Consider the following 26,405-nt stretch of genomic DNA (forward strand, 5'->3'; position numbering starts at 1 on the left):
ATATAGTACTCTCTGGGCTGTGCTGTATATAGTACTCTCTGGGCTGTGCTTTATATAGTACTCTGGGCTGTGCTGTATATAGTACTCTGGGCTGTGCTTTATATAGTTCTCTGTGGGCTGTGCTGTATATAGTTCTCTGTGGGCTGTGCTGTATATAGTTCTCTGTGGGCTGTGCTGTATATATTACTTTGTGGGCTGTGCTGTATATATTACTTTGTGGGCTGTGCTGTATATATTACTCTGTGGGCTGTGCTGTATACTACTGTGTGGACTGTGCTGTATACTTCTACGTGGGCTGTGCTGTATACTACTGTGTGGTCTGTGCTGTATACTACTGTGTGGTCTGTGCTGAATACTGCTGTGTGGGCTGTGTTATCTACTACGCGAGCTGTGCTATAGTATGCAGGCTGTGCTGTATACTATGCGGTTTGTGCTATATAATATGCGGGCTTTGCTATATACTATGGGGAGTATATTATATTCTATGGGGGAGGCCATGTTATGTACTATGTGGCTGTGTTATATACTATTGTGGGGGTATATTATATTCTATGGGGGAGGCTGCGTTATATACTATGGGGGGCTGCATTATATTCTATGGGGGGCTACATTATATATTATGGGGAGGTGGGCTGTATTATATTCTATGGGGGTTACATACTCTGGGGTGGCTGCATTATACTCTGGGGTGGCTGCATTATACTCTGGGGTGGCTGCATTATACTCTGGGGTGGCTGCATTATACTATATGTGGGCTGCATTATACTGTATCGAGGACTATGGGGAATACGTTATACTATATGAAGAACTATGGGGTGCATTATACTATGGGAAGTGAATTGTACTACATGGATGACTGTGGCGGTGCATTATACTATATGGAGCACTATGAGGATTGTATTATGCTATATGGAGGACTATGAGGAGTGTATTATACTATGTGGAGGACTGAGCAGTGTATTTTAATATATGGAGGACTATAGGGAGTGTATTATACTATATGGAGGACTATGGAGCACATTATAATATATGGAGGACTATGGGGTGTATTTTACTAAACAAGTAAAATGCTGCATATTCGGATTGTTTTTGCTGGAACAAAAAGCCTTGTTGTCAGCAGCACATTGCCAGTGTAAACTGTAGATGTGCTGCTGAAAACATGATACTGTATGGTGATCTATTAGTGATCGTTCTGTCTCATCATTATTCCTCAGCTGGTGGAAAGAGGCCGGGAAACAAGCGTTGAACAACTTCAGTATTGTCGATCAAACTCGTTTAGCGGCCTAAACTCAGCGCACGTAAATACAACAGAAAGGCTTCTGTGTGATGTGCAATATGTTAGCATTTGGGGACCCATTTTAAACTTTACCTAGGGCCCCACTTTGCCTAAAACCGGCCCTGCCTACAAGTGTACAAAGATATTATACAGTCACCATGTGACAAGTGGGCCTGTGTAACTTCAAATGCCAGGGCTGAATTTTAGTCCCAGTCCGGCCCTGCCACTAACCATAAGAGCTTACACTGTACAGGAGAGAGAGAGGACCCCGCTGACCATAAGAGCTTACACTCTACAGGAGAGAGAGGAGTCCACTAACCATAAGAGCTCCCACTCTACAGGAGAGAGAACCTCACTGACCATAAGAGCTTGCACTCTACAGGAGAGAGAGAGGACCCCATTGACTATAACAGCTTACACTCTACCATATGCAGAGACTTACCCAGTGACTCTGGAGATAGAAAATGACTCTCTGGTATAAACTGTGCTGACCACCACTCTAGAAGGTATGATAATCAGCTAGATGTCATAGCTGCAGGGCATTATGGGAGACCCACATGGCAATGCAAAAAAGTCATTATCCCAATCTCTGATGCTTCAGCAGTGTGGAAAAGGGAAAGTTAACGACAACGAACAGCAAGAATGTCATCAATGAGTCAATGATTTATCTGTACAGGAACACATATATATGATCTGCAGAGCACTGGTGTAGCACTGATATCTACCATTATAAGTTCAATGTATGTTTGTATTATCAGGCTTAGTACAGAGTTTTAGCTTAAGATCAGTATGGTGGTATCACTGCTGAATGCTGGTAATATGTGGCTATGGTCTGGCGATATTATTTGCCCCTTTTATTGTAGTACTGATGTTAATAACGGTCTTGGTACAGTCGTGATGGTAATGTTTAGTATAGTGGCATTATTATGTCACTACATAGTGGTATTATGTGATGATAGCGTGGTAGTATTATTTACCCTTACATTGCAGAAATGTTTGTATTATTCGTCTTGCAATGAATTTGTATTTCCTCCAACATTAGTCAAGGTCATATTTGTGATGGAGAGAGACCCCCATCTAGGGAAGTGAATGTGTGGTGGGGAGGGCTTTGTTCTTTCTAATGCCAGAGCTTAATTTCAGTCCCAGTCTGGCTCCGCATATTACAAACACTGCAAAATATGGATCCAATTATTAGTGTACATGTATAATCATCACATTATATTTTATTATTATTTTTGTCATCATGATGATGATTATTATTATAAATTAGTTTTTCAGCCACTTAAAATAAACCCTCTTCACAAATAATTAGTTCAGCGCTCACACGTTTATGCCACTCACATCAGAGTCACTTAGAACATTGCCAGTAGCATTTTTGTCCATTATAATTACTATCATTTTTTTTTATGAAGCTTTGACAGACAACGGCCGTTTATTTAACATGTGTTTTATTTTATCACTAAAACCTTCTCATCATAGAAAATGAGTGGGAAGAACATGTCACGGCAGATGTCCTGCTAATATTGTGTTACGCCATTCTGGTAGTGGAGCTGATTGTGCCTTGTACTTTATATTTTTTATTAATTTAGACTAAATTTCCAAGAAGAGACTTAGAAAAATTTGATTTATTTGCTATTCTATTTACTTTTTAACCCAAAGCCTCCGATTCATTAGGAATTACATTATGTATCTAAATAACGAGGTTGCTGGAATGAAATGCACCAAGTTCATTAAGAGGCATGCGCCGGTTAATGGATTTAGTGCATTTTTCAGCTGCCGCATGTCACCACCAGAAATATACACTGGCCTGTCGTAATTTACTGCACTTTTATGGCAATGATGATAATGAATTTGTTGGACACATTTGGCAAAACTCCATCCAAGCTACTCCCACTTTTCAAAAAGCAGGCAGAGCTGGCCAAGACTGCGTAAAAACACCAAAAGTGACAACTCTTTACATTAAAAAATTGCAAATTTTCAAACAATTTTGTTAGAATTCTGAAAAAGCTGATTGATTAATTAGGTTCCAAGGCATAATGTCATTTCCCAATGTGGAAAAACTCACCCAACATACATAATTTACCTGCTGTATTTACCACTATTTATTTTTTTCTTTCCTTTTCTTTTCAAAGTAAGTATTGGAGCTCAATCATGAAAAAGAAAATCTTCCAAAATGAATGCTTTTTCTATTACCTGTTACAATCTTATTTGTCCTTAAAAAGTAACTTTAGCCTTATACACATTGCAAAACCGTATAGATAAATTGGCACACACAGCGTGGGGTTCGCCTACAGGCACAGTAGGCTCTTTATTAAAGGCAGCTCTGATGGAAAATTAATATATGGATATGCAAAGTTTTACAAATTGTTGGGATTTTTTTGGCCTCATCCCCCATAAAAAGTTACCAGTATTTTTCATGTGCATTTTCATCGTGTTATTTTATTTAGTCAGTAACAAACATTTTTTTAATCCAATCATCCTCCAGAAAGAGCACAGTTTAGAACTTTTATACTATGCTTCAGTATATTATTTTGCTTTCTTCTTGTCCAAACACTATGCCACAGTGCTGTTTCATGTTCTTTTATATTCTGCTTTTAACTGCTTCTCAGCAAGATCACTACATAATTTTCTTAAAGTTTGTGTATGAGACTTTCCATATCTGAGGCTTTTTGCTCTCATGTTTTAACAGGGGAGGGGAATTCTGATTGTTTGAAAATAGTATGTAGATCTTACCAAACAACAGTTGAAAGATGTGTATGTATGTGTGCCTATCACTATGAATCCCACTATTGGGACTGCAAGAGAATCCTGAGAACAAGGCTCTTCAATACCCTTGTATGAATGGAGCATGGGTCCAGTATTTTTCATACTGCCGCATTCATTGCCAAAATCTCTACTTGACTATCTCCAGATATCTCACTAATAAAAATGGAACCCTCAGCAGAGGTCTTTTCTCAGGATTGGTGGTAACCCGTCCCCAGCAATCAGTAAGTTGTCACCTATACTGTGTAAATGTGATAACTTGCTGACTTGGAACAACACCTTTAAGTTTGTTACATTCATTGTGTCATGTTGAGCTATGGCTGTGCTTTTCTCTTAGATTCTCAAGGTTTGTGATTTTGTGTTAAACAGGAGACATAGAGTTTGAGAGAACTGAACTTAATGTCATGTTCCTGAAGGCTAGTGCCTATGGAAGAGATGGGCTTGTTGTGGCATATTGGCCTATGCATGTAGGTTAGCGACTAGAGCTGGGTGGTCATCTGGATGTTTGGGTCTGACAGGTTTGGCCAAACAGTTCCAAAAAGTTCAGGTTCGGGTACAAGAACAGTACCCGGACATGAACCTGAACCCCATTCACTTGAATGGGGTCCCGAACATCCAGTGTTTGGCAAGCTTTCATATGCATGACAGCGCAGCAAACACCGCTTCTGATCGGCGGTGAAATCATCACCGCCGGTAAGACAGCCGTGGTTCCCATGGTGTCAAAAGACAGCGTGAGTGTGCAGCTGTGATTGGAGGTATAAAGTTTACTTGGTGTCAGCTGATGGGAATACTGCTCCCATCAGCCTACGCCTGCTGCCGCTATAACAGTGAGGACTGTTGAAGTCCATTCTCGATGTCCGTGCCCGAACTGTAGGTGTTCGGTATGGATGCCGAACTTTACTGTTCGTGTTCGCCTATCTCTATTAGTGACATGACATTGGGTGTGTAATGGTGTGGCCTATAAAAATGGTGGAGCTGGTATACTAGAGAGTTGAGTGGATACCTGTTAGTGTAAATTGATCGCCATTCTTAGAAAGAGCTTTCATCATAGAGCAAAGTACCATGTCAGGGGTTTCACAGAGCTCCTGTGAGTCCAACTACAGTAGCGATGTTTTGAGGCTATAACGAGCTGGTGGAGAAAGAGCCATCCTATGTTACAAATTCGAGGTTGAGATTGGAATTCTTGATTGAGAGGTTAGGCAGACTGAGAATGACGTACCCTTCCTCTTGAGAGAGAGAGAGAGACCTATAGGTATGTCCTAAGAGTTGTTGGCTATCAGAGTACTATAATGGACTTAAAAGGATGTTACCACCACCAAGCTCATTGTTATTGCATTAAATATAAACAGCCTATAATATGCCTATCCGTGAGCACCATAAAACTCATGTGCCTCATCAATCAATGTTTGTATTTATATATAACCTACGTACTCACAGGAAGACACACATGGGATTTGGTATTGGAAGGAGCCAGAAGGACATGTGAATGTTCTACTTTATTTATATAAAAGCAAATATTTTAACTCTTTCATAGGGTTGTCGATTTTAAAATATTATTAGCCCATAGGCTCAAAGATGTATAAAACAATGAAGTCCTTTTTTACTCCCTCTTCCCCACTACTTTGGCCTTTAATGATAGGCTGTAGCAATGATACCATGTCAATAGTAGAGTTGAGCACATTTTTCAAAATTCGGTTCCGATTACGATTGGAGGTGAATATTGTATTTGCAGTATTCGCCGAACACAGTCGAATGTTATTGGAGTCAATGGGAGTAGAAATTACTGAATATGTTCGGAACCAATCATCAAACATAAATTCGACTTAAATAGGATAGCAATATGGCAAATTCATATTCGGTGACCGAACCCGAACATATTCGCTCAACTCTAGTTGACAGCACTGCAGCCAATCGTTGATCTCAGTGACTCATGCTGCTTATATTAACATAGATGCAAACCTCAGTGGTTGACTACTGATGTGACATCACCATCCGTAGTGTCTAGAGCAGTATTTCCCAACTCCAGTCCTCAAGAACCACCAACAGATCGTTTTTCAGGATTTCCTTAGTATTGCCCAGGTGATAATTCCATCACATGTGCAATAGTAAGGAAATCCTAAAAACTCTTGAGGACCAGAGTTGGGGAACAATGGTCTAGAGAGAGACAAATAGGGAATTTTCAATCCATGGAGAATAACTTGACTTTCGGTAAAATCCGCACAATTTGGCAAATTTGCATTTTGATTGATTTTTTCATCTCTAGTTCTGAACCATGCTATATTTTCATCGAGACCAGAATGAGATGTTAATATTGTTTTTTATGCAAATTTTCACAATCACTGCAATTAATAAAACCTATATTAAGAGTAGAGTATATAACGTGGTACACGCTAAACAATTCTGATATGCCGTGGATATTAAATCATATCCAAGAAAAGAAATCTATCATGCTCCATAATTATTTCACCTCCTTTAGCTTCCCAATAATAGCATGGGCAGCGTAACTTCTCAGCATGAAGTTATTATTAGCGAAGGAGACAAAAGATTACTGAGAATAACAAGACGACATTGTTAGCGCTACAACAGTGCGCCACATAGATGACATACATAATACGGCTGTAAAAATAGCCAGAGACTATAATTAAGACTTTAAGGTCATCTCTGTTGTACAATGGCAAGTAAGCCAGTACCCAAAGAGGTAAAAAGCTAAAAAAAATTCCTTTTGCCGTTGAAGTAGAGAAATAATAAAGTAAATGTAACATATAATAAAACTTACTCGTCTATATTCAATAATAAAAGTATGAGCATTATCAGTGGTAGGTCAAGCTTTGTATATGCGGTAATTGGGACATATACCTTGGTTATAATGAAGGCATTCCCTGCGGAGGTGTTACCACTGACTTGTGTCTCTGCTGTTTTATGTAGCTCTTTCTGATAGCTTTAAGCTTCGGAGCTTGTATCACACCAGGGGCAGGAAAGGTCCACAGCAGCAGAAATCAAGGGCACCGCGTTATTCTCATGTGTACCGTCGCAGTACTGATACATAATGTAATGTGGCATGCAGTGATTTCTAGTGTTCTTGATGTGAGAATAAAATATCATCCATATTACTTAAGCGCAAAACAGACTGACATATGCATTGGTGTATGTAACACGCAACACTAGAATTGGGGTGAGATGAAAAAATAGGCTTTGTTTCTGAAAACAGCTTCTGGCGTATATTACATTAAAGCTGTCAGGCAGCTGGAAGCTCGGCCCTCTCCCGCTAAGTCCCACTCACTTTTGAGCAAATCGGCAAGAGAGGTGTAAAAGCTTCAAAAAGTTAACATTTGTAACTTTTTCTCACAAATATTCTAGTGTAAAGTCAATACATTTTACATAGTTTTTTATAAAAATTAGAAACAGTGATCAAGGGCGTACTTGTCAGAGGAAGATCATGTCATCAAGAGAGGGCAGCCATTTGTTTTTTGATCTTAGTTGTTGCCATTGTACACACAGGACATGCTGTATTATTAATGAGATCTAACAACTTTCCATGAATCAGCTCAACTTAAAAATATAACCAGAAGTTCATTTGATAGACACCTGTCCCAGGACTGGGCTATGCTCCCCTCACACTGGTCCGGTTAACTCTGTTGTGTTCCGTGTCGGGCTTTGCAAGTGGTCTGGCATGCTCCCATGTGATCGTCTGCTTAGGCCTTACCACCAACATACACACCTATGTCTTGGTATTAAGACTCTTAGTTTCAACTGTGTGTGTCCTGTCTCCAGTGCTTCCAGTCCTTGTATCCTGCATGCCTTACCTGCTGCAGCAATGTCTGTGGCTCGTGTGCCAACCAGACCAGGGACTTGGAGGATCCACTTCACCAGGTGAGCCGTAACATAAGTGATTGGCACCAAAGTCAACTCCAAATAAAGTTGTGCTCTACTGGACCATGAAGCACCATAATTGTAGAGACTTGGCCCTCTGGATTGTCCCCTGGTTGTCTGGAGGGCCAGTGTTACCCTCAGTTTTCTGGCATAGGCTCTATCCAGTCACTGAGAGTAGGATGGCCGAGATCTATAGTGGTTAACTCACCTGGACAGCGCTCACACCCTTCCTGCCTGCTGAAGTAATCAGTTCCATGCTTCAATCAACTGGACAGAACAACACCCTACTAAAGCTCTCAGCTTACTGTTGGTAGCTTCCAGTTGTAGCTCGCTCTTCTTTTGGTTTGTCGCTGCCTCTCATCTCCTGTTTAGTCCACATGTTCATTGTTCTGAACTCAGCCTATTGACTATTTTTCTGCCTTCTGATTTTGTACATTGTCTGCACTCCTAATTCTAACCCATTCTACCTGGCAATTTCTGCCAGCTTGCATCATCAGCCAGTAGCTTACTCCATTGCCCCAACTCAAAGGCCCTGTACAATTTCACATCCCTGTGTAGGTGTTAAAGGATGAAGGCTAGGGCAACACATGGGATCTGATAAACAGTGTGACTAGCGCTAAGCCTGTCCATGGTAACCATTTTTACATCTGCCAGGTGACCACTGACAAAGCCCCATTACAGGCCGAATGTGACAATACACTTTAAAGAAAACCTGCCACCCACAAAATTGAAGGTGAGCTAAGCCCACGAGCATCAGGGGCTTAGCTACAGCATTCTGTAATGCTGTAAATAAGCCCCCAATGTATCCTGAAAGATGAGAAAGAGAGGTTAGATTATACTCACCTGGAGGGGTCCGGTCCAATGGGTGTCGCGGTCCGGTCTGGGGCCTCCCATCTTCTTACGATGACGTCCTCTTCTGGTCTTCATGCTGCGGCTCCTCAGGTGCCGAGAAAGGTCAGAAAGGCCCAGCGCCTGCGCACTGCAGTACTTTGTTCTGCCCTCAACAGGGCAGACAAAGTACGCCGGAGACGCAGCTTGAAGATAAGAAGAGGACGTCATCGTAAGAAGATGGGAGGCCCCAGACCACGACGCCCATCGGATCGGACCGTCCGCCTGCCCAGGTGAGTATAATCTAACCTCTTTTTCTCATCTTTCAGGATACATCGGGGGCTTATCTACAGCATTACAGAATGCTGTAGATAAGCCCCTGATGTCAGTGGGCTTAGCTCACCTTCGATTTTGGGGGTGACAGCTTCCCTTTAAACAGATTTCTATCCTTTGTGTTAAAGCCATTTTGTTATATATTCAGTATAGTAAAGAGCTCATGTAAGGTAATGTTCATTCAAAGTGTTTCATTTTAAAGTTTTAATTCAGCATCATCCAATATGTGCTGGATAGAAATAGGTGTTTTACTATATGATAAAATAAAATATTAAAATAAAAAACATATAACATAATAAATAAATATAATAAATAAAAAAATAAAAAATATTGGGGTCATATTTACCAATTCTTTCTCATTATTAGAAAGTGATTACATAGGGGGGCAAGTATCAAGGTTTTATATCACTTTTCTGACATCAAAAAGTTGCACGTTTTCGAGCAATTTTAGATAAAAATAATGTGACCTTTTGCATTTTAATGCAGCTCTCACCAGTCACCACTTTTCAAAAAGGTAGATAGCTAGGAAAATAAGGTTTTAGCCAGATTTATGAATTATGACTTGTAATCTTGCAAAAAAAGGGAAAGTCACTCCTATAAGGGTTTGATGTAAAAAAGTAGAGTAACATTTCTAGACAGAATTAATGTGCCATAAAATTTGTCAAATTTAACAACATAGCCCCAAGGAAAAATGACTTTAAAAAGTCTCCTCCGAATAACTTTACCCCTTTTTACTAGACATTAACATTAGCCAGATATATTACAGGGGTTCAAATCTACTATATAATTGTCTAAGGGTCACTTCCGTCTGTCCTTCTGTCTGTCTGTCTGTCACGGATATTCATTGGTCGTTGCCTCTGTCTGTCATGGAAATCCAAGTCGCTGATTGGTCGCGGCAAAACGGCCACGACCAATCAGCGACGGGCACAGTCCGATGGCAAAATGGCCGCTCCTTCCTCCCCGCAGTCAGTGCCCGCTCCATACTCCCCTCCACTCAGCACTCACACAGGGTTAATGGCAGCGGTAACGGACCGTGTTATGCCGCGGGTAACAAACTCCGTTACCGCTGCTATTAACCCTGTGTGACCAACTTTTTGCTATTGATGCTACCTATGCGGCATCAATAGTAAAAAGATCTAATGTTAAAAATAATAATAAAAAAAAAAAATCGTTATATACTCATCATCCGTCGGCCCCCGCATCCAGAACCGGCCTTTCCCGTTCCACGCGACGCTCCGGTGACCCCTCCATGCATTGCAGTCTCGCGAGATGATGACGCAGCGGTCTCGGACCGCAATGCACTTTTGGGACCGGAGCGCGCGAGGCGCATCGGTAAACGCTTCACCTGGATTCGGGGCCAAAGGAAGGTGAGTATATAACTATTTTTTATTTTAATTCTTTTTTTTAACAGGGATATGATGCCCACATTGCTATATACTGCGTGGGCTGTGCAATATACTACGTGGGCTGTGCAATGTACTATGTGGGCTGTGCAATATACTATGGGGGCTGTGCAATGTACTACATGGGCTGTGCTATATACTACGTGGGCTGTGCAATATACTGCTTGGGCTGTGCAATGTACTACGTGGGCTGTGCTATATACTGCATGGGCTGTGCAACATACTGCTTGGGCTGTGCAATATACTGCGTGGGCTGTGCTATATACTGCATGGGCTGTGCAATATACTGCGTGGGCTGTGCAATATACTGCGTGGGCTGTGCTATATACTGCGTGGGCTGTGCAATATACTGCGTGGGCTGTGCAATATACTACGTGGGCTGTGCGATATACTGCGTGGGCTGTGCAATGTACTATGTGGGCTGTGCAATATACTACGTGGGCTGTGCAATATACTACGTGGGCTGTGCAATATACTGCGTGGGCAGTGCAATATACTGCGTGGACTGTGCTATATACTATGTGGGCTGTGTTATACACTACGTGGCCTGTGTTATACACTACGTGGCCTGTGTTATACACTACGTGGGCAGTGTCATACACTACGTGGGCTTTGTTATACACTACGTGGGCTTTGTTATACACTACGTGGGCTGTGTTATATATACTACGTGAGCTGTGTTATATGCTACGTAGGCTGTTATAAACTACGTGGCTGTGTTATATGCTATGTGGGCTGTTATACACTCCGTGGGCTGTGCTATATACTACGTGGCTGTGCGTTATACACCGTGGACTGTGTTATATACTATGTGGCTGTGCTATATACTCCATGGGCTGTGCTATATACTCTGTGGGCTGTGCTCTATACTACGTGGCTGTGCTATATACTACGTGGCTGTGCTATATACTACGTGGCTGTGCAATATACTACGTGGCTGTGCTATTTACTACGTGGGCTGTTATATACTACATGGCCGGCCACGAACAATCAGCGACAGGCGCAGTCCGGCCGCGAATTGGCGCGGGATTTGAACCACGCTTCGCTAATTGGTCGCGGCAGGCCGAATCCTGTGTATTCAATGTATTATTCTAAAATCTTCATAAATAAACTACATACATATTCTAGAATACCCGATGCGTTAGAATCGGGCTACCATCTAGTAGTTTGATAAATATGGCACATTTTTAGACTGTATAATTTAAGTTGAGCTGCTAATCACTGCTGGGGGTGGAGTTGGATCAGGTCTCATGTGGGCACCAGTCCAGATAGTGACAGCCTACTAAGTGACACATCCCTGAAATCAGTGCCTCATCCCCTAAATCATGCTACCCTCAGATTACATAGCAAACACCTGCTGACAGATTCCCTTTTATATGGAATTCAAGGTCTTTATTGTAAGTCAGGTTGTTGTTATACTAATACTGTATTGTGTGTCGCTATGTGTTATTTAGCTGTTAACACTTTTATAGAACTTTTTGTTATACTGGATTTTTTTTATCTTGACAAAAGACAGAAAAAAACATAACTTTAGGCTATGGAGTCTTTGTGCTAAATTTTCAAAGCAGAAACTGAGCAGAAACACCAAGTTTTTGAGATTTCAAGCGTTTCCGTTTGGCTCCTGCCCCAAAACTCCAGTCCCTAATAAGTTTTTCTGTGCTATCTGTGCTAGTATCTCTACTAACCATTTTAAATTTTCTAAAAAAATAAAAAAAAATTGTGAATGATTCTTTTGAAATACTGTCAAATTTTTCCACTACTATTATCCAATTCGATAGACCTCTCTAATCGAAATAAGTCGGAATATTGTTTGATAACCATTTATACTCGATATTAAATTTTGCCAAAAACAAGAATAGCAGAGTCAACCTCACATCTTCACCACTCTCGATTTTTCCTTTTGTGTAAAATTATTAAAGTAGGATTCATCATGTCCAACCAATTCCGATGTAATTTTGGGTATTTCCATATCGAGTGCAAGAGGTAGAAATACATATTTGTAAGCACTAGGAAGAATTTCGTCTTTCCGGTTACAGTATGTGCTGCAGATTCTCAGACGTTCAGCTTTCCGGCAGTTGATAGAAATTCAGCATTTGATTCTTCTATCTGATCTTCTAAATTCCCTTAATCTCAGGGTCAAAGACAGATCCTTGAGAGACCAAAAACAGCTTTATTTCGCATTTGACAGCTCTATTACCGCATTACTGGGAGGCATACGACCAGAACACCACCTTTTCTAATGATTCCAATGTTCTTATTGTTTTAAATTAATCAGCTAAAGAGAATGCATGGTACTTGTCTTTTATAATCTATCTACCAATATTTCTCAATTAGTACTACCGAAGAAATTGATATGTTCTATTGTATAGAGGAAGAGTAAAAGATCATTTTAATTTCTTAGTTCTAAATTTATTTATTATTTTATTAAATCTAGCTATTACTGAAGCTCAAAGTGGATTTTCCTCCACAACATTTTACATCTTAACAGTCTGAGCCTCACTGATGATATCAAGATTAGGAATAGGTCCTTTTCCCTTTTCCCGGGAAAGGACCTATCCGTCCACGTCACCAGCATGTCGCTTAGATGCATGAGCCCCAGTAGCATGACTAAAAAAAACACTGATAAAATATATAAATCTCAACGAAAACTCAGCAACAAGATTATTTTCTAAGTAATAGTTCTAATCAAGTCAGTTACCAAATAAATATTATCGCCGAACTGTTACTGAACAAAATCCACTATCCCAAAACCAATATTACCAATATCCCAGTACAATGGAAAAATAATACCACCACAACATGGCCTGTTATGATCCCGATTCATCAAAGCTTTCACGCCAGAATTCTCGAGTAAAACCTTTGAAAAGTTGCAACATTTTGGCAAATTTTTGAGACTTTTAGCATTTTCACAACAGTTTCTCCCAGCTCTGCCAAAATAGATGGAGCTGGATCGGGATGGCATATGGCGTTTGCTGGATGCCACAGATCATCTAATTCATGATGAGCTGTGGCGTTCCGTATAACAGAAATCTCACTCCAGTATTTGACTGGAATGAGATTTCTGGCATAGCGCACGGAGGCGCACACCACTCGTCAGACTCTCCAGATTCGTGAGGAATCGTGCACTTCTTCAGGAATCAGGCGCATCTGACTCCAGCACGCCCCATCATCAAGACCAGCATGAACAACGCCAGTCTTGATGAATCGGGCCCATAGTGTCTGATTATAACCATTATCCTATAAATGAAGACATGCCTGGCACGCCTTAGTAAATGGATGCTCAAGTAAATCTCCACTCCATCTTTACTATAGGCAAAAAAAACATGGTACTACAAATGGATGCAAAAATCAAGAATAGTTTTTTTCAGGACAGTAATCCTCTCTGTTTACAGTTTAACGTTTCAGCAGTCATTCAGGCTTTTATCAGAAACAGATTGCAGAACATAAGAGAAAAACCAAGAGATGCAGTGTTTCTGATGAAGGCCTGAATGACGGCCAAAACGTTAAACTGTATATATAGAGGTATGGGGTCCGGAAATAAACTGTTCTTGAAGTTTGAAGTGCCAAGTTTTTTGCCTACACAGCAACTATCCTGTTACTGAACAAAGTTCAGTATATCAAAACCAATATACGAATAATGTATCATATGTGACGTTGCGCTCACTAACGGGTTGGGGGAAACTCGCATGACCGCGATATTCAGGCACACAGGAACGGTTACTCACTTAAGCTGGCAATCCGGTTTATTTAAATTCAGCATAAACCAGATAGAGTACAGTCTGTTTCATTACATCCACGAAAGATTATAGGACATCAGTCAGTTCATATAGCAGATACACTTCTCTGCCGTATATTACAATCCCCTTGTCCGGGGTTACCTTCCAGGAACTCCGCTCCTCATGCCGTCTCTTTGTCAGTCCTGTCTTTGACCACACAGAAGCCGTTCCAGGCTGTACAGGTACATGGTCTCTCCAGGTGCTTCCAGGAAGACTCCACTCCCAGGAGCTTCCAACACAGACCATCCAGTACAGACCATTCAGGTCCAAACACTCTCAACACCATGTGATCCACACCCTGGTCATATTATGAAGCCCTAACCACCACCACAGGTGGGAGGTGTGTGTGGCTAGTTCGACCCGTCCAGCTTTCAGAACTAGCCCTGCCAGCCTCCCTCTAAAATAACATAATTACTTGTGGGACTACAGGTCCCAGAACAACCTTACTTCAGGCTGGCAGTGCAGAGTGTCTTCTTCTGCGACACACATACTGGCCATTCACAATAATGCCGGACTTTGTCTCATCACCACAGTTATGCCTGCGATTGCCATGCATTCCTATAGTCTCAATATGCCTCCATGCATATTCTCGTAAGACCATGCAGCACCCCCTACCTGTAACAGGGGTCACTGCATCACACATACAAGAGACAAATAATGTCACACAGTGACAATATATTGCCAACATATAAAGTCGCAACCAAATATTACCGCCATACTGATCATTAACAAAAGCCACTATACTATCACTAATATTTCCACTAGTGACAGTTCTAAACAGGAGCTCTGTAGACCATATAAATGTAAATCCACTTGACTTACCGGTGACGCCTCCACATGAAGTAATTATTTTCACATACCATATATTCATCATCCGACATAGACTGCTACTATATGACTTCTTCAAGCCATAACTCTTCCCCGCAGAACACACAGACATCTATGGCTGATCACTTCTAGCATGGGCTCCTACTAATGCCCTACTTCTACACTGCCACTATGCCACACCGAATGCCCTACACATTAATATGTCCTCCCTTTAGTTCCCCTCAAAGTAACAGTATCCCCAAAAATAAAATACTCTCCTCGACATTGGAATAGCAACACCAATGAGAGAAAGTAAAGGAATTATAGAAATCACAGGATGGATAAACATGTTAATGATCTGCAAATGCTGAAAATAATGTAAACAACATTTTGAAAACATCTCAATTTATTCAGTATCGATCATGAGTTCCTCACGCAGAAATCCCTGCACGTACAACCTCGTCTGCTATCAATGAGGTTATTAATGGTTGTTTGAGAAATGTTCTGCTACACTGAATGCACTTAGGCAAATCATCAAGATCCGCTGCTGGAAGTGCCCTGTTCAATTACTAACCAAAGACAGCCTATATGTACTCGATAGGAGACAAGTCCATTCATGTTGGAGAGGAAGCAGAGAAAACATAGATTGAAGAGCCTTGGACTAAAGGCAAAGACCTGACTAGTCCAATGACGCCCCATCGGGGACCAGCTTCTCCTTGCACTGTTCTTGTTGATTGACAGGACTCTCCCTATGTACACCCATGGGACAGACATATCAATCAAATTGAGCATTGGGTGGGAAAAGCCATCTGGAAGCGTCACTTTACTAGTCACATCACTTATTTTAGTACCCAGTTCTTTAAATCACGTTTTTGTTTTAAATGCCGGAGAATTTCAGAGAAAAACATACCTGGCTGCAATCATGCAAACAGGCTCTGATTCTTGCTGCCCATGATTTAGGAGTATGAATCAAGAGACAAATTCCCTTTAAGCCAAAAAGCTTTTTTTTCTTTGTTGGAGAGACAATCAATACTTTTTTTGTGCAACCACAGAAATACCATGAAAATATTCTGACCACGGGAGACTGAACAAAAAAAATTGCATATTTCTGTGCAAATCTACCTAACAATGTCAAATAACGATATCGGCTTTTATTAAATTGCAATTCTTTTATAGTGTCGGATTCCATCTGAAGGAAAATAAAAATTTACATTAGCTTGGAAATCTGCAATAAAAAACAAATTTACAATAAATATTTTCTGCAGCAATCAGAAGTGTCACATAAATACAAGAAATGTCTTAAAATGATTACAAACTCTTGTTGGCAAAACTATGAAATTTGTAGTGCAGCCAAAATCACATTATATTTTCTTCCAATGAGCTATGTGTACCAACTCTTGAAATGTAAATATGCATAAGATGAAACTTTGTGAACTTTCCTAATCCAGCAGCAAAAAAATAGCAAATAATATATAGTTTTTGGCACTTTTTTCTATGCAATATTGACAAAAGTACGTGGACATCACACCAATAAGAGCTTTCTGGACAGCACTTCACTCGGACAGCATGTCACCCAGACATGAACTCAACCAAGACAGCACATCATGCGGACAGCACATCACCCGGACATGAACTCAACCAGGACAGCACATCACGCGGACAGCTCGTCACTAGTGTTGAGCGATACCTTCCGATATCGGAAAGTATCGGTATCGGAAAGTATCGGCCGATACCGTCAAAGTATCGGATCTAATCCGATACCGATACCCGATCCCAATGCAAGTCAATGGGACGAAAATATCGGAATTAAAATAAACCCTTTCTTAACTTGTAGGTTCATTCTACATGAAGGAAAACAACTAAGAATAATGTAGGATGTATTGGGGGAGGTGGCGGAGACATTAAAGGCACAGAGGTTTAGCCCAATCTAATAGAATAGCAGGATTTTGTTTTGTTTTTTATGACGTTCGGCGTTAGAAAGATTTTGACTATGTTAATTTTTTTTTTATTTTGTCAGATATTGATGTTTCACTACTTCCATGCCCTTCACCTTCTTTTTTACTTCTCCCACACTTTCTTCTTCATTATCCTCATCATCAGCTTCTTTGACATCAACTTCTTCACCTTATTCATCTTCTTCTTCATCTTCTACCTATTTTTTTTGTTACATTGTTCATATTCTTTTTATTTTACAATTATCTTCTTCATATTCAACTTCTTCATCATATTCTTATTTGTGACAGGCATTCCCGTAGTTGTTATCTATAAAAGATTGAAGATTACACCTTCCGTTCTGCCTGTCACAAAACAGTTACATTTGTCCGTGTTCAGTTTGGCCTGCAGCATCAGGCTTTATCCAGGGGCACCACAAGGAGGAACGGACTCACCCCCATACACTGCTTAGTCTTCTTCTGCTTATAATTTAGATAATATCTTTTGCTTTGATATTTAGTCTTATGCTTAATGTTCTTTTGCTCTTTGTTCTGCAGCCTCTTGTTCTTCTGCTTCTCGGTCTTCCAGGTCGTCGTCGTCTCCAGGGTCGTCGTCTCCTGGGTCGTCGTCATCGGGGTGGTCTTCAGGGTCATCGTCTCCAGGGTCGTCGTCATCTCAGTGGTTGTCGTCTCTGGTGTCGTCGTCATCTTAGGGGTGGTCTTCCGGGTCGTCGTCTTTAGGGTCTTGAACTTGGAAATGTAGCAGAAGGTACACGAAGGCTGAGAAAATGCCGAGAAACAGCTGATGGAACTGGAACTCGGATGGCTACCCGAAGGTCCAAGAGCCAATGGAACTACCGAGGACCAGCTGACGTTACTGGAACCCGGTTACTAAGCAGGAGGTACCCGTGCCTGAAAGCACTACCAAGGACCACCTGACGTTGGTGGAACTCAAATACCCAGAGGGAGGCACCTAAGCCAAAGGCTCTGCCCGGAACCAGCTGACGGTACTGGAACCAGGATGGGGAGCAGAAGGTACAAGAGCAAAAGACACTGCCGAGAACCAGCTGACGGTACTGGAACCCGGATGGGTAGCCGAAGGTCCAAGAGCCAATGGAACTACCGAGGACCAGCTGACGTTACTGGAACCTGGTTACTAAGCAGGAGGTACCCGTGCTGAAAGCACTACCAAGGACCACCTGACGTTGGTGGAACTCAGATACCCAGAGGGAGGCACCTAAGCCAAAGGCTCTGCCCGGAACCAGCTGACGGTACTGGAACCAGGATGGGGAGCAGAAGGTACAAGAGCAAAAGACACTGCCGAGAACCAGCTGATGGTACTGGAACCCGGATGGGTAGCCGAAGGTCCAAGAGCCAATGGAACTACCGAGGACCAGCTGACGTTACTGGAACCCGGTTACTAAGCAGGAGGTACCCGTGCCTGAAAGCACTACCAAGGACCACCTGACACTGGTGGAACTCGGATACCCAGAGGGAGGCACCTAAGCCAAAGGCTCTGCCCGGAACCAGCTAACGGTGCTGGAACCAGGATGGGGACCTATTCAAGCTTGTCTTCCTAGAGCCCCAACTAGCGGTGTTGGAGCAAAGGGTCAGCAGGGGGAGCAGAGTGTAGGCCGAAACCTGCACTGGAGGCATTTGTAGGTCTGTTGTGTCTGCGTGGCTGTTGCAGGACATGTTGCCGGCTACACAGCAGGGGAACAGCTGGCGGTGGTGAACCCCACTGACACATTGGCTGGTGTTTTTCTCTGTGCAGCTAGCAGTACCGGGCCCCAACTGGCGGTGTTAGAGCCCAGGGTCAGCAGGAGGAGAGGGAGCAGAGTGTAGGCCGAAGCCTGCACTGGCGGCAGCTTTGTGTCTGCGTGGCTGTTGCAGGACACGATGCCGGCTACACAGCAGGGGAACAGCTGGCGGTGCTGAACCCCACTGACACATTGGCTGGTGTTTTTCTCTGTGCAGCTAGCAGTACCGGGCCCCAACTGGCGTTGTTAGAGCCCAGGGTCAGCAGGAGGAGAGGGAGAAGAGTATAGGCCGAAGCCTAATTGAACCAATTTTAAAGGTAACCTTTAACCCCCCCTCAGGTGTTACAAACTAGAAGAGCCACGCCTTATGCAGCAGTAGTGCCGCACAAGTCACAGGTTGCTCTTTTAATTTTGTTCCTTGCACAAGCTGAATGAAACACGTACAACATTTTGGCCCTTATACAGTCAATCTGTCTTGGAGGCGGGAGTTCCCTTTGTAATGAGACGCAGCACAGCTGGCAAAAATACCACCTTGGTGCTGGGCGCGGCCTCCTGAGCATCGCATTTTGCTGTACAGGAGTCTGCGTTGTTGCGTTATCCCTTGGCCATGCGCTGCCCGTCTTCTGACATCATTTCATGTCGGCTGGTGCGGTTCGCGATGCCCATGAATCCCAGCCCCGCAGTGTCTTTACAGTGTTTCACACTGCGGGGCTGGGATTCATGGCCTGGCGCAGTACATATGTTCGCCTCTCGCTCGTGTCCTTACACCTGCTACAGACTGTGCGGCGTCAGCTGATCCCTTATCGCATGCCACGGCCATGAAGCCGCACAGTCTGAAGAAGGCGGAAGGAGCTGAGTGACAGCCTGGCGAAGATATGCACTGCTCATGCCCGTCAATCACATCCTCGCAGTCAAAATAAATAAGACACCAAGGGGCGTTGTGTCGGGCAGGGCGGCCGCAGAGGCGCAGCCAGCCAAACAATGATGTCAGAAGAAGGGCTGTGCTACCAAGGGGGTTGTTGCGTGTCATTACAAAGGAAAGTCACACCTCAGGGACGTTTTAATGGTCTCAGGGGACACATTGTAGACGTGTTCTGTTCCACGTGTGCAAGGAGAATAAGTTTATGAGCCACCTTGCACACATGCAGCATTACTGCTGTACAAGGTGGCTGTAAAACATACAAACACCTGGGGGAGGGGGGACAGGTTCCCTTCAATTTCAGTTCTTGTGTCTGCGTGGCTGTTGCAGGACACGTTGCCGGCTACACAGCAGGGGAACAGCTGGCGGTGCTGAACCCCACTGACACATTGGCTGGTGTTTTTCTCTGTGCAGCTAGCAGTACCGGGCCCCAACTGGCGGTGTTAGAGCCCAGGGTCAGCAGGAGGAGAGGGAGCAGAGTGTAGGCCGAAGCCTGCACTGGCGGCAGCTTTGTGTCTGCGTGGCTGTTGCAGGACACGATGCCGGCTACACAGCAGGGGAACAGCTGGCGGTGCTGAACCCCACTGACACATTGGCTGGTGTTTTTCTCTGTGCAGCTAGCAGTACCGGGCCCCAACTGGCGTTGTTAGAGCCCAGGGTCAGCAGGAGGAGAGGGAGCAGACTGTAGGCCGAAGCCTAATTGAACCAATTTTAAAGGTAACCTTTAACCCCCCCTCAGGTGTTACAAACTAGAAGAGCCACGCCTTATGCAGCAGTAGTGCCGCACAAGTCACAGGTTGCTCTTTTAATTTTGTTCCTTGCACAAGCTGAATGAAACACGTACAATATTTTGGCCCTTATACAGTCAATCTGTCTTGGAGGCGGGAGTTCCCTTTGTAATGAGACGCAGCACAGCTGGCAAAAATACCACCTTGGTGCTGGGCGCGGCCTCCTGAGCATCGCATTTTGCTGTACAGGAGTCTGCGTTGTTGCGTTATCCCTTGGCCATGCGCTGCCCGTCTTCTGACATCATTTCATGTCGGCTGGTGCGGTTCGCGATGCCCATGAATCCCAGCCCCGCAGTGTCTTTACAGTGTTTCACACTGCGGGGCTGGGATTCATGGCCTGGCGCAGTACATATGTTCGCCTCTCGCTCGTGTCCTTACACCTGCTACAGACTGTGCGGCGTCAGCTGATCCCTTATCGCATGCCACGGCCATGAAGCCGCACAGTCTGAAGAAGGCGGAAGGAGCTGAGTGACAGCCTGGCGAAGATATGCACTGCTCATGCCCGTCAATCACACCCTCGCAGTCAAAATAAATAAGACACTGAGGGGCGTTGTGTCGGGCAGGGCGGCCGCAGAGGCGCAGCCAGCCAAACAATGATGTCAGAAGAAGGGCTGTGCTACCAAGGGGGTTGTTGCGTGTCATTACAAAGGAAAGTCACACCTCAGGGACGTTTTAATGGTCTCAGGGGACACATTGTAGACGTGTTCTGTTCCACGTGTGCAAGGAGAATAAGTTTATGAGCCACCTTGCACACATGCAGCATTACTGCTGTACAAGGTGGCTGTAAAACATACAAACATCTGGGGGAGGGGGGACAGGTTCCCTTCAATTTCAGTTCTTGTGTCTGCGTGGCTGTTGCAGGACACGTTGCCGGCTACACAGCAGGGGAACAGCTGGCGGTGCTGAACCCCACTGACACATTGGCTGGTGTTTTTCTCTGTGCAGCTAGCAGTACCGGGCCCCAACTGGCGGTGTTAGAGCCCAGGGTCAGCAGGAGGAGAGGGAGCAGAGTGTAGGCCGAAGCCTGCACTGGCGGCAGCTTTGTGTCTGCGTGGCTGTTGCAGGACACGATGCCGGCTACACAGCAGGGGAACAGCTGGCGGTGCTGAACCCCACTGACACATTGGCTGGTGTTTTTCTCTGTGCAGCTAGCAGTATCGGGCCCCAACTGGCGTTGTTAGAGCCCAGGGTCAGCAGGAGGAGAGGGAGCAGACTGTAGGCCGAAGCCTAATTGAACCAATTTTAAAGGTAACCTTTAACCCCCCCTCAGGTGTTACAAACTAGAAGAGCCACGCCTTATGCAGCAGTAGTGCCGCACATGTCACAGGTTGCTCTTTTTAATTTTGTTCCTTGCACAAGCTGAATGAAACACGTACAACATTTTGGCCCTTATACAGTCAATCTGTCTTGGAGGCGGGAGTTCCCTTTGTAATGAGACGCAGCACAGCTGGCAAAAATACCACCTTGGTGCTGGGCACGGCCTCCTGAGCATCGCATTTTGCTGTACAGGAGTCTGCGTTGTTGCGTTATCCCTTGGCCTAGCGCTGTTAGCGCTGCCCATCTTCTGACATCATTTAATGTTGGACGGTGCAGTTCGCGATGACCATGAATCCCAGCCCCGCAGTGTCTTTACATTGTTAAAACACTGCGGGGCTGGGATTCATGGCCTGGCGCAGTACATATGTTTGCCTCTCACACTCGGGTCCTTACACCTGCTTCAGACTGTGCGGCGTCAGCTGATCCCTTGTCGCATGCCACGGCCATGAAGCCGCACAGTCTGAAGAAGGCCGAAGGAGATGAGGGACAGCCTGGCGAAGATATGCACTGCTCATGCCCGTCAATCACACCCTCGCAGTCAAAATAAATAAGACACCGAGGGGCGTTGTGTGGGCCAGGGCGGCCGCAGAGGCGCAGCCAGCCAGGGGCGTAACTACCGCGGTCGCAGCGGTCGCCATTGCGACCGGGCCCTGCAGGTCAGGGGCCCAGGGCCGGCTCCTGACCTGCGGGGCCGGACTGGCCATCGGGCACTTCTGGCAAATGCCAGAAGAGCCGGTGCCAGTAGTGGGCCGCCCGCTGTACTGTTCCCCCCGCCAGTGCCGCCGCCGCATTTAACTATACCGGCGTCTATGACACCGGTATAGTTCAATGCAATGATGTCGGAGAGAGCGTCTCCTGACGCTCCCTCTCCCATCATTCTCCGCTCTGCCTCTGACAGTACACTGCGGGTGCGCGATGACGTCATATCATCGCGCACCTGCTGTGTCCTGCGCAGACTGCAGCCACCGAGACAGGAGCAGGGACGAGCAGCGTGGGCAAAAGGAAAGGTGAGGAGAGTGTTTTGTTTTTTTCTTTTTAACCGGACTGTGGGGCCATTATCGGGGGTGGTGGGATGAGATGTGGGCTGTGCTCTATATACCCCTGTGCGGGCTTTGCTGTATATACCCCTGTGCCGGCTGTGCTGTATACATCCCTGTGCGGGCTGTGCTGTATATACCCGTGCTGGCTGTGCTCTATATACCCCTGTGCGGGCTGTGCTGTATATACCACTGTGCGGGCTGTGCTCTATATACCCCTGTGCGGGCTGTGCTGTATATATCCCTGTGCGGGCTGTGCTGTATATATCCCTGTGCGGGCTGTGCTGTATATATCCCTGTGCGGGCTGTGCTCTATATACCCCTGTGCGTGCTGTGCTCTATATACCACTGTGCGGGCTGTGCTGGATATACCACTGTGCGGGCTGTGCTCTATATACCACTGTGCGGGCTGTGCTGGATATACCACTGTGCGGGCTGTGCTCTATATACCCCTGTGCGGGCTGTGCTGTATTTACCCCTGTGCGGGCTGTGCTGGATATACCACTGTGCGGGCTGTGCTGGATATACCACTGTGCGGGCTGTGCTCTATATACCACTGTGCGGGCTGTCCTGGATATACCACTGTGCGGGCTGTGCTCTATATACCACTGTGCGGGCTGTGCTCTATATACCACTGTGCGGGCTGTGCTGGATATACCACTGTGCGGGCTGTGCTGGATATACCACTGTGCGGGCTGTGCTGGATATACCACTGTGCGGGCTGTGCTCTATATACCACTGTGCGGGCTGTGCTCTATATACCACTGTGCGGGCTGTGCTGGATATACCACTGTGCGGGCTGTGCTCTATATACCACTGTGCGGGCTGTGCTCTATATACCACTGTGCGGGCTGTCCTGGATATACCACTGTGCGGGCTGTGCTCTATATACCACTGTGCGGGCTGTGCTGGATATACCACTGTGCGGGCTGTGCTCTATATGCCACTGTGCGGGCTGTGCTCTATATACCACTGTGCGGGCTGTCCTGGATATACCACTGTGCGGGCTGTGCTCTATATACCACTGTGCGGGCTGTGCTCTATATACCACTGTGCGGGCTGTGCTGGATATACCACTGTGCGGGCTGTGCTGGCACCCAACACCATGTTGCAGTGCAGGAGATTCCTGCAACAGTCCGAGGCGTATCTAGGGGAATGTGGGGGGGGGGCCCATTTGGAAGTTCACACCGGGGCCCATAGCTTTGTAGTTACGCCACTGCAGCCAGCCAAACAATGATGCCAGAAGACAGGCAGCGCTGCCAAGGGGGTTGCAGCGTGTAATTACAAAGGAAAGTCACACCTCAGGGACGGTTTAATGGTCACAGAGGACACATTTTAGACGTGTTCAGTTCCACATGTGCAAGGGGAATAAGTTTCTGAGCCACCTTGCACACATGCAGCATTACTGCTGTACAAGGTGGCTGTGAAACATACAAACGCCTGGGGGAGGGGGGACAAGTTCCCTTCAATTTCAGTTCTTGTGTCTGCGTGGCTGTTGCAGGACACGATGCCGGCTACACAGCAGGGGTACAGCTGGTGTTGCTGAACCCCACTGACACATTGGCTGGTGTTTTTCTCTGTGCAGCAAGGCACATCTGGGCGCCAACTGGTGGTGTTAGAGCCCAGGGTCAGCCACAACCCCCCCCCCCCCCCCCGCCCAGGGGTTTGTAGCTGAAAGAGCCATATTGTACAGCACTAATGCTGGAAAAGGTAAACTTAGCTCTTTTAATTATGGTCCTTGCAAACGCTGAACTTGACACTTATGAAATGTGTCCCCTCACACCGTTAAACCGTCCGGTCGGAGGGACTTTCCTTTGTCATGTGACGCAGCACAGCTGTCATTCTTACCCCCTTGGCGCCGTGCGCCGCCTCCTCAGCGTTGTTTGAATCTGTCCCGGAGCCTGCGCTGTTATGTTAGCCCTTGTCCATGCACACATTTTGCGCTGCCCATCTTCTGACATCATTTGGTGTCAGACTGGCTGCGCCTGTGTCAAGTTCAAGTTCAGCGTGTGCAAGGAGCACCACAAAAAGAGCCACTTTTTCCTTTTGCATCATTATTACTGCTGAACAAGGTGGCTCTTTCAGTAACAAACGCCTTGGGGGGGGGGACAGGTTCCCTTAAATTTAAGTTGCTGTGCCTGCGTGGCGGTCGCATGACACGTTGCCGTATACACAGCAGGGGAACAGCAGGCATTACTGAATCCCACTAACACATTGGCGAGGTGTTTGGCTCTGTGCGGACAGCACTTCTGGACAACAACTAGCGGTGTTGGAGCCCAGGGACAGAAGGAGGAGGAGGAGGTGGAGGAGAGAGGAGGGATTGCCACACACACAGCTGGGGAACAGCTGACGTTACTGAACCCCAAAAACAGAGGAGCGACTGTTGACTGTGCGGACAGCACTACCAGGCAACAACTAGCGGTGTTGGAGCCCAGGGACAGCAGGAGGAGGAGGTGGAGGAGAGAGGAGGGATTGCCACACACACAGCTGGGGAACAGCTGACGTTACTGAACCCCAATAACAGAGGAGCGACTGTGGACTGTGCGGACAGCACTTCCGGACAACAACTAGCGGTGTTGGAGCCCAGGGACAGAAGGAGGAGGAGGAGGTGGAGGAGAGAGGAGGGATTGCCACACACACAGCTGGGGAACAGCTGACGTTACTGAACCCCAATAACAGAGGAGCGACTGTGGACTGTGCGGACAGCACTTCCGGACAACAACTAGCGGTGTTGGAGCCCAGGGACAGAAGGAGGAGGAGGAGGTGGAGGAGAGAGGAGGGATTGCCACACACACAGCTCGGGAACAGCTGACGTTACTGAACCCCAATAACAGAGGAGCGACTGTTGACTGTGCGTACAGCACTACCAGGCAACAACTAGCGGTGTTGGAGCCCAGGGACAGAAGGAGGAGGTGGAGGAGAGAGGAGGGATTGCCACACACACAGCTGGGGAACAGCTGACGTTACTGAACCCCAAAAACAGAGGAGCGACTGTTGACTGTGCGGACAGCACTACCAGGCAACAACTAGCGGTGTTGGAGCCCAGGGACAGCAGGAGGAGGAGGTGGAGGAGAGAGGAGAGATTGCAACACACACAGCTGGGGAACAGCTGACGTTACTGAACCCTAAAAACAGAGGAGCGACTGTTGACTGTGCGGACAGCACTTCCGGACAACAACTAGCGGTGTTGGAGCCCAGGGACAGAAGGAGGAGGAGGAGGTGGAGGAGAGAGGAGGGATTGCCACACACACAGCTGGGGAACAGCTGACGTTACTGAACCCCAATAACAGAGGAGCGACTGTGGACTGTGCGGACAGCACTTCCGGACAACAACTAGCGGTGTTGGAGCCCAGGGACAGAAGGAGGAGGAGGAGGTGGAGGAGAGAGGAGGGATTGCCACACACACAGCTGGGGAACAGCTGACTTTACTGAACCCCAATAACAGAGGAGTGACTGTTGACTGTGCGTACAGCACTACCAGGCAACAACTAGCGGTGTTGGAGCCCAGGGACAGCAGGAGGAGCAGAGGAACACAGTGTAGGCCGAAGCCTGATTGGAGAAAGTCGAAAGGGAACCTTTAACCCCCCCCCCAAGGCG

This window comes from Ranitomeya variabilis, chromosome 2 (genome assembly GCF_051348905.1).
Source record: "Ranitomeya variabilis isolate aRanVar5 chromosome 2, aRanVar5.hap1, whole genome shotgun sequence".
Lineage (NCBI taxonomy): Eukaryota > Metazoa > Chordata > Amphibia > Anura > Dendrobatidae > Ranitomeya > Ranitomeya variabilis.